General features: G+C 35.8%; 1 pseudogene; it reads right to left on the bottom strand.

Moving 5' to 3' along the window:
- Window positions 1-6,792: 6,792 nt before the first annotated feature.
- LOC122445051 lies at window positions 6,793-7,711 on the bottom strand (annotated as a pseudogene).

Here is a 7,711-nt window from a genome sequence, read left to right as displayed (position 1 = left end):
TTAGGAAGTGACACTCTCCTAGGGACTGAATTTCCTACAAAGGAATAAAGAATGATACATATTAATCATGAAAGCATTTAGCCTGAATTTCTTAGGGAAAAAATAGTTCAGCCACTGTAATTGTGGAGCATGTCCATGGCATTTGCCCCAGTACTTGTTTCAAGTCTTTTTTAAATTTTCTCCATGATGCTTTCCATCTCTTCAGATACCCATCACCTGTCACTGTAAAACATATAGAGGGCAATAGTTGATGTGTAATTTACTGGGCTGTCTACATAAGATCTGGACTCTTATTCTGGTTCCAACTCCATGTGATTCTGCTAAGTCATCTTACTGTTCCTTGCTTTTCAGTCCTCCTTTTTACCTGTGAGTTCACAAATTGCAATTTCAGATATATCTGATAAGTTTATACTTGTATCAAAGAGGTAATAATTATTTCCTCTTCCATGACAGTTTACATGTGAACTTTCAGCTGTAATTATGGAAAGAAAGATACTATCAGTAACTATCTATAATAAGTAGGAAGTTTAGAGAAATGTATATATCATTGGCAATACACTCTACCTGGTACCCAGCAGACCACTTAAGTTATTCAGCTGTGTTTCCTCACTTACTATAATACCTGGCATGATATTGATAGTGTCTGAAACCTATTAGGTGATGAGTAAGTGCTTGAATTGCCATTTTCCATGGGTAAAGTATGCCTGCTTCCTGAGACCATAATCATAGGAGGAATTCCAATGTTTTCTTCTGATATGTTTATCATTACTCTCTACTTTATGAGTAACATAAATAAATGTTTGAAAGGAAGCTTCATCTTAGTTTGATAGTTTCTAACACTTTTTATGGGTTAAGTATGAGAATATTTAATTGCCTCTAGGAAATAGTATGCTACAGGGTAATTTTGCTTTCAAGATAAATCAGTTGGTAAAGAATCCGCCTGCAATGCAGGAGACCCCTGTTTGATTCCTGGGTCAGGAAGATCCCCTGGAGAAGGGACAGGTTACCCACTCCAGTATTCTTGTGCTTCCCTTGTGGCTCAGCTGGTAAAGATAATTATGGCATTTGTTAAATTCCACTTTTTATTACTCAAAATTCCATCCCACATGCAATATAATGCAGTCATTTTCAATAAGTTTACAGCTTCTGTAGACTTTTAATGTGCGATTTACTGAGAAAATATTGTGTTGTCTACATGCATTCTTTATTCTCCTCTTGATTCCAATTCTGTTTGACTCTGCTAAGTCATCTCAGTGTCCCATTCTCAGGAGCCGCCCTCTACACCCGTGAGTCTGAAAATCGCAATTCTCGGATGTATCTTGTAAGCTGAGAGCTGCCTGACAAAGGCAAGTGCTATTCCCTGATTCATGAGATTTTACAGTTGAACCCTCAACAGTAAATACAGAAAGGCGTTAAGTATCTATAATAAGCAGAGAGCTTAGGGAAATGCCTACGAGTCACTGGAAGTGAAGGCGAAAGTGTTAGTCTCTTACTTTGTCTGACTCTCTGTGACCCCTGGAATGTATTTCACCAGGCTTCTCTGTCCATGACAAGAATATTGGAGTAAGTAGCCATTCCCTTCTCCTGGGGGATCTCGCCAATTCAGGGATTGAACTTGAGTTTCCAGAATTGTAGGCAGATTCTTTACCATCTAAGACATCAGAGAAGCCCAAACTGGTGTTCATTATTTGATATTTTTTATCCTTCAAAATCCTATTCCACATTCAATTAAACATAGTCATATTCAATCAACTTATAGCTCTATTGGAGAAGGAAATGGCAACCAACTCCAGTATTCTTGCCTGGAGAATTCCATGGACAGAAGGGCCAGGTGGGCTGCCATGCTTGGGGTTGCAAAGAGTTGTACATGATTAAGGGACTAACACATAGTTTCTATAGGCTTGGATAAAAAAAGATTTTGCATAGAGGTTGAGGATCTTTCATCAAAGGAAGTATTTATTTTCAAAGTTCTAAAAATAAAAATTCAATGTGGATATCAGAAAGAAGTAGTCAGCCAGGTAAGATAGATAGATAATATACTATACATACATACATTCACAGACTAATGCAAGCACATATAGAGTCTATTACTTATGATTGATACATACTACAAATTCATTCATTCAGCAAATATCTATTGGACACTTACTATGTATATGAATGTTTGTTTGTTCACACAAAGTCATGAAGAGTGTCCCTTTCAAATGCCCTTAATAACTGAAATCTCATTACCAAAGAGCAGCAATGCATTAATCTATGATAGGAATAAAATTTCTACTCCTTTGTGTTTATGCTACATGCATTCTTATGTTTTCTTTCCACATCTTCTCATAGCAAACATCATCCATCATTCCTGGCTACAGGATACTGACTTACTAATAGAATGAGAAATTTGAGGACATAAAGAGGAGACAAATATAGTAAAATATATTCTGCAAATATATATATATATATTTTTTTTCAAAAATAAATGAACAGAGCTTTATTTTATTTTATTTTTTTGCTAAGATGAAAATTGTATACCTTTGTAGAAACAAAGTGTAGCAATTTCACTGCATTTCCTTATTCTGAAGTGGGATCTCCTGACAGACCAGAAAAGAGATGTATGTGTGTACATATGTCAGAATTAGAAGTAATTAATAAATATGTTTTAAAATAACTAGGAAGAAATATAATTTTTTTCATTTTTCTTTGTCTCCAGACTATTTTTCCTAGGAATAAACCCTAATGGAAATTTTTCTCAAAGGAAAAAAAAATCAACATTTACAAATATGTTCAACACAATTATTAAAAACTATGGAAAAATTTAGAAATGACATGGAATGTTCAGCATTGGAGAAATGGATAAATTATAGTACATCCATTTGATTAATATGTAGATTTTATAGAGTTTTCTTTTTTAAAGTTGTGCAATATCAGAAAGACAATCTTAAATTGTAATATACACTGGAGAAAATTTTGAATGCAAATGTGAATGGTATAATTATTCTAATTTAATTCAAACTAATTTATATATGCATATATATGTATATATGTAAGAAAAAGACCCCAAACATTTTCACTTCTAAACTGATAGTATTGTATTTGAATCTAACTTTCTTAACACTTTGTATACTACAAAATGGATTTCAATGTCAGATAAGCGTGGGTGAGAAGTGATTGTATCATTTGTAAGATCCATTTAAGAGAATCTATTATATGCTTTGTAAGATCCATTTAAAAGAGTCCATGACAATATGATTTCCTGGAAAATAAGAAATTCTCACCTATGAACTTATCTGACTTAGCTCCATGGTCAGGGCCTCAGGCAGCTGTTAATTCACCAAGAAAGAAAAGTTGTAAGATTTAAAAATGACAGCTAGTTCTGTTACAAAAGTGACTTTGCCTATTTATCAATGGCACCTCTGGATAAGCCTTAAAAGTACTACCCCATTTCCTGTTGCAGCAAAATCTGTAAAGTTACTTAGCTGTGGTTAATAGGACCTCAAGGGTGTTTCACCGTCATTAGCAGATCCTGCCAAAATCCTATTATTTCATGTAAGTTAACTGAACAGCAGAGGAAAATTTTATAGCCTTTGTCTTTAATTTTGAACTCTTTTGAGTCGACATGAAGACAAAACACCGTGACAAGAGAAAAAGAGGACCACTTACACATTTATATATTTGATAACATGAGTTTATCATGAAGTCCTAATATTTATCATTGTGTAAATTAAACATTTAGGTAGGTAACTATCTGATTTGCAAACGTTCATTACAATAATTGGTTTTTTAAAAATTGATCTACCGTTTACAAAAGCATGATTTTTAAATACTGTTTTCAGATGTGTACTAATTTAAAATTATGTATCCCGTTATAGTACTGGTACTTCACATACCTGTGTCTCCCACACTGCAGGTTGATTCTTTAGCTCCTGAGCCATTGGGGAATCCCTGTAGTCTCCTATATATCTCATATGGTCATCCTAACAGGTGTGAGGTGTTATCTCACTTTGGTTTTGATTTGCATTTCCTCCTGATCAGTGATGTTGAACACATTCTCATGCTCCTCTTGGCATCTGTATAATTTCTTTGGAAAAATATCTATTCAGGTTCTTGGCCCATTTTTACATGGGGTTATTTATGTGATTTAGTTTGAAGTTATTTATATATTTAGATATTAATTCCACATGAATTCATGATTTGCAAAAATTTTCTCCCATCCTAGAGGTTACCTTTTCATTTTGCTTCCTTCCATGTATAGAAGCAGTCTGGATTTAAAACTTGAGATCCAGTACTTCAGGCTGATATAATGATGGGATGAAGCTTACCTGACTTGCTAGTTCTGGCTTCCTTCCTCTGAGAGTCCTAAACTGCTCTTTTACAAGTCTGACAACCTCATGATTCACATAGTCCTGTATCCATGAAGAAGGAAGAGACCCAGAAGAACCTGGTCTTCTAGCCATCCCTGCCAAGGCATCATTCATGTAATTGCAGTCATCTTTGCCCAGCTTTAGAGCCCAGCAATATGCCGATTACTAGACAATGACTTCTGCCCACCCCACTTGGAAGAGAAGAATTGTTTAGTCAAGTTTTGCCTAAATTCATTATGATCATATACAGAGCCATGAATGGAAACATACACCCCAAGTGTAAAACAGATACAGGCCTGTGTGTGATCACATCAAATACATATGCATATGCATATACGAACTCATCCCTATCCATAGTCAAATAATGGGCCATGTGTTGTCAGACACAGAATCTGGGTGTGTTCACATATAGGCACAAACCTGCAATTTGGTAGAAACCTATATAAGATTGAGCATTTAGGTGCAAATGGTTATAGAGATTAACATGAGGTTAGATACAAATCTGAGTGTGTGGTAGGATATATACATGTATGTTGTTGGATCAGGCCTATGGATGTTTGGGTACAGATTTACGCTCATGGCTTTGGAGACTGAAGTGTAATTCATGCCAGCAAAAGACACTGACTCTTTCTGAGCAGCTCGTTGAAAATGTGTTAAACCCAAATGCTTGCTATTATTTGGTGAACAGTAGTGTGTTTGAGAAGACTTTGTGATAATGTGAGGAATCTCCAGGTAAAGGGATAAAAATCAGGATATAAGGTTTCTCATACAGTGTGGTTTACCAGTGGAAAAAAAAACAAAAAGGAAAAAACCTATTGCCCCATAGACTTAACCCTTCATAAATTGAGAGTGAGTAAGGTATGCATACAAATAAGCTTCTTTGACTACATGCTCTCAAATATATTAGAGGCAGATTATATTTTCCTTCAAGATTGATTCAGAGACAGAGGGAGAATATTAGGAATGATATCTCTGTCAAATAAGAAAAATATATTCTGGCCTCTTCACTATATAATAATCTTTAGTTCATTAATAAGAACAATAAGAATTATATATACTGTCAACATTCTTCTTAACAATAATATCACCCAAAATATCTGGTGACAGCTTCTGTAGTGTATATTTGAAGCTCATGGATTATAGATTATTCTAAATTTACACATAAACAGAAAAACCTGTATCTGTATAGAAATGTATAGAAATACTATAAGCAAATAAAGGAGACATTCAGCTTAAACTATAACATGCTAAGCTGTATAAACAAAAAAATTACATGTAAAGTTCATGGTATAAACAAAAAATACATGTAAAGTTCTAATAGACACAAAAGTGACACATATGTGAAATATAAATATATGCTGTCTTTATGCGAAGAGCAGTGAACCAAGTTTTATATCATATTTCCAATTTTTTTCAATATCTGCGTTGTTGTTCAGTCACTCTGTCATGTTCAACTCTTTGTGACCCCATGGACTGCAGCATGCCAGGCTTCCCTGTCCTTCACCATCTCCCAGGGCTTGCTCAAACTCATGTCTGTTGAGTCAATGATACCATCCAACCATCGCATCCTCTAGCATCCCTTCTCCTCCTGTCTTCTGTCTTTCCCAGTATCAGTGTCTTTTCAATGACTTGGCTCTTTGCATCAGCTGACTATAAAGTCTGGAGTTTCAGCCTCAGCATCAGTCCTTCCAATGAACATCCAGGACTGATCTCCTTTAGGATGTACTGGTTTGATCTCCTGGCTGTCCAAGGGACTCTCAAGGGTCTTTTCCAACACCACAGTTCAAAAGCATCAATTCTTCGGTGCTCAGCCTTGTTTATGGTCCAACTCTCACATCCATATATGACTATTAGAAAAACCATAGCTTTGACTATACAAACATTTCTTGGCAAAGTAATGTCTCTGCTTTTTAATATGCTGTCTAGGTTGTTCATAGCTTTTCTTCCAAGGAGCACACATCTTTTAATTTCATGGCTGCAGTCACCATCAGCAGTGATTTTAGAGCCCAAGAAATAGAGTCTGTCACTATTTGTAATGAACTCTATTAATTTTGAAAAAGATTACATTACTTAAGAGAGAAACATGGGAAAATCTTCCCCTAATTAAATAAATGTATGGTATTAACTATAGCTTACCTCATCATTTAGAATATAAACCTGTAGTCTCAATAGAGACAGTTTAACCCAAACAATACATCCTTCCTGAAGAAATTGTGGATATCTTAAAAAATCTTTTCAATATAATATATGCATTGAACCAGAAAATTATGAAATATTTAAAAGCATATTTTGATCACTGGAAGTGTTCATATAATAAATCCATTCATCATGCCCAAGTTATTAAACATGAGAATACATTTACTAAATTAAATAATTACACATGTCTTTCCTGGGAAGAGGAAGTCTTGACTGAAAATATGTGATACATTTCCCAGGTGCCTCATTTTCTTTTTCTGGTCCAGCGCTTTTTCATGGTATTTTTCATTTCTCCATTTCTCATCAGAGTATAGATTAGAGGACTCAGCATAGGGATGACAACAGTGTAAAACACAGTCAAGAATTTGTCAATAGGTAAAGTGGAAGGAGTTCTCACATACATAAAAATACAGGGCACAGAAAAGAGGAGCACCACAGTGATGTGGGAGCCACAGGTGGATAAGGCTTTGAGCCTCCCTTCCTGACTAAGATTCTTCATGGAGTGTGTAATGACCCCATATGAGATAAATAAGAGCATGAAGATAACCATGCAGATGGCCCCATCATTGGCCAACTGTGAGGGCAATGATGTGGGTGTCAGTGCAGGCTAGTTTTAAAAAGGGGTACATGTCACACACAAAGTGGTCCTTGACATTTGGGCCACAGAATGGAAGGTTGTAAACAAAGAAAGGATGAAGGACAGCTTGTAAAAACCCACCAACCCAGGCCAAGAGTAGTAGCAGAACACATACTCACTGATTCATGATGGTCAAATAATGAAAGGGTTTGCAGAAGGTCACATAGCAGTCATAGGCCATGACCACCAGGAGTAAAATCTCAGCACTACCAAATAAGTGCTCCATAGAAAGCTGGGCCATGCAAGCTTGGAAGGAAATGGTTTTCTTCTCACAAAGGAAGTTTTTAATCAAACTTGGGATGAAGTTAGTAGAATAAACAGCATCCAGAAATGACAAATTTCCAAGGAAGAAGTACATAGGGGAAGCCAGGGTTGGACTGGCCACCATAGTGATGACTATGAGTTCATTGCCCATCATTGTGACAATGTAGATGAGCAAGAACACAGCAAATAATATCTTCTGACCCTGGAGGCTCTGAGTGAGCCCCAAGAGTACAAACTCATTTACATTGTTTCTTTGTTCCAT

This window comes from Cervus canadensis, chromosome 7 (genome assembly GCF_019320065.1).
Source record: "Cervus canadensis isolate Bull #8, Minnesota chromosome 7, ASM1932006v1, whole genome shotgun sequence".
NCBI classification, from domain to species: Eukaryota; Metazoa; Chordata; class Mammalia; order Artiodactyla; family Cervidae; genus Cervus; species Cervus canadensis.
The sequence above is the reverse complement of the archived record's forward strand: the minus strand, read 5'-3'. Positions and strand labels throughout refer to the sequence as shown.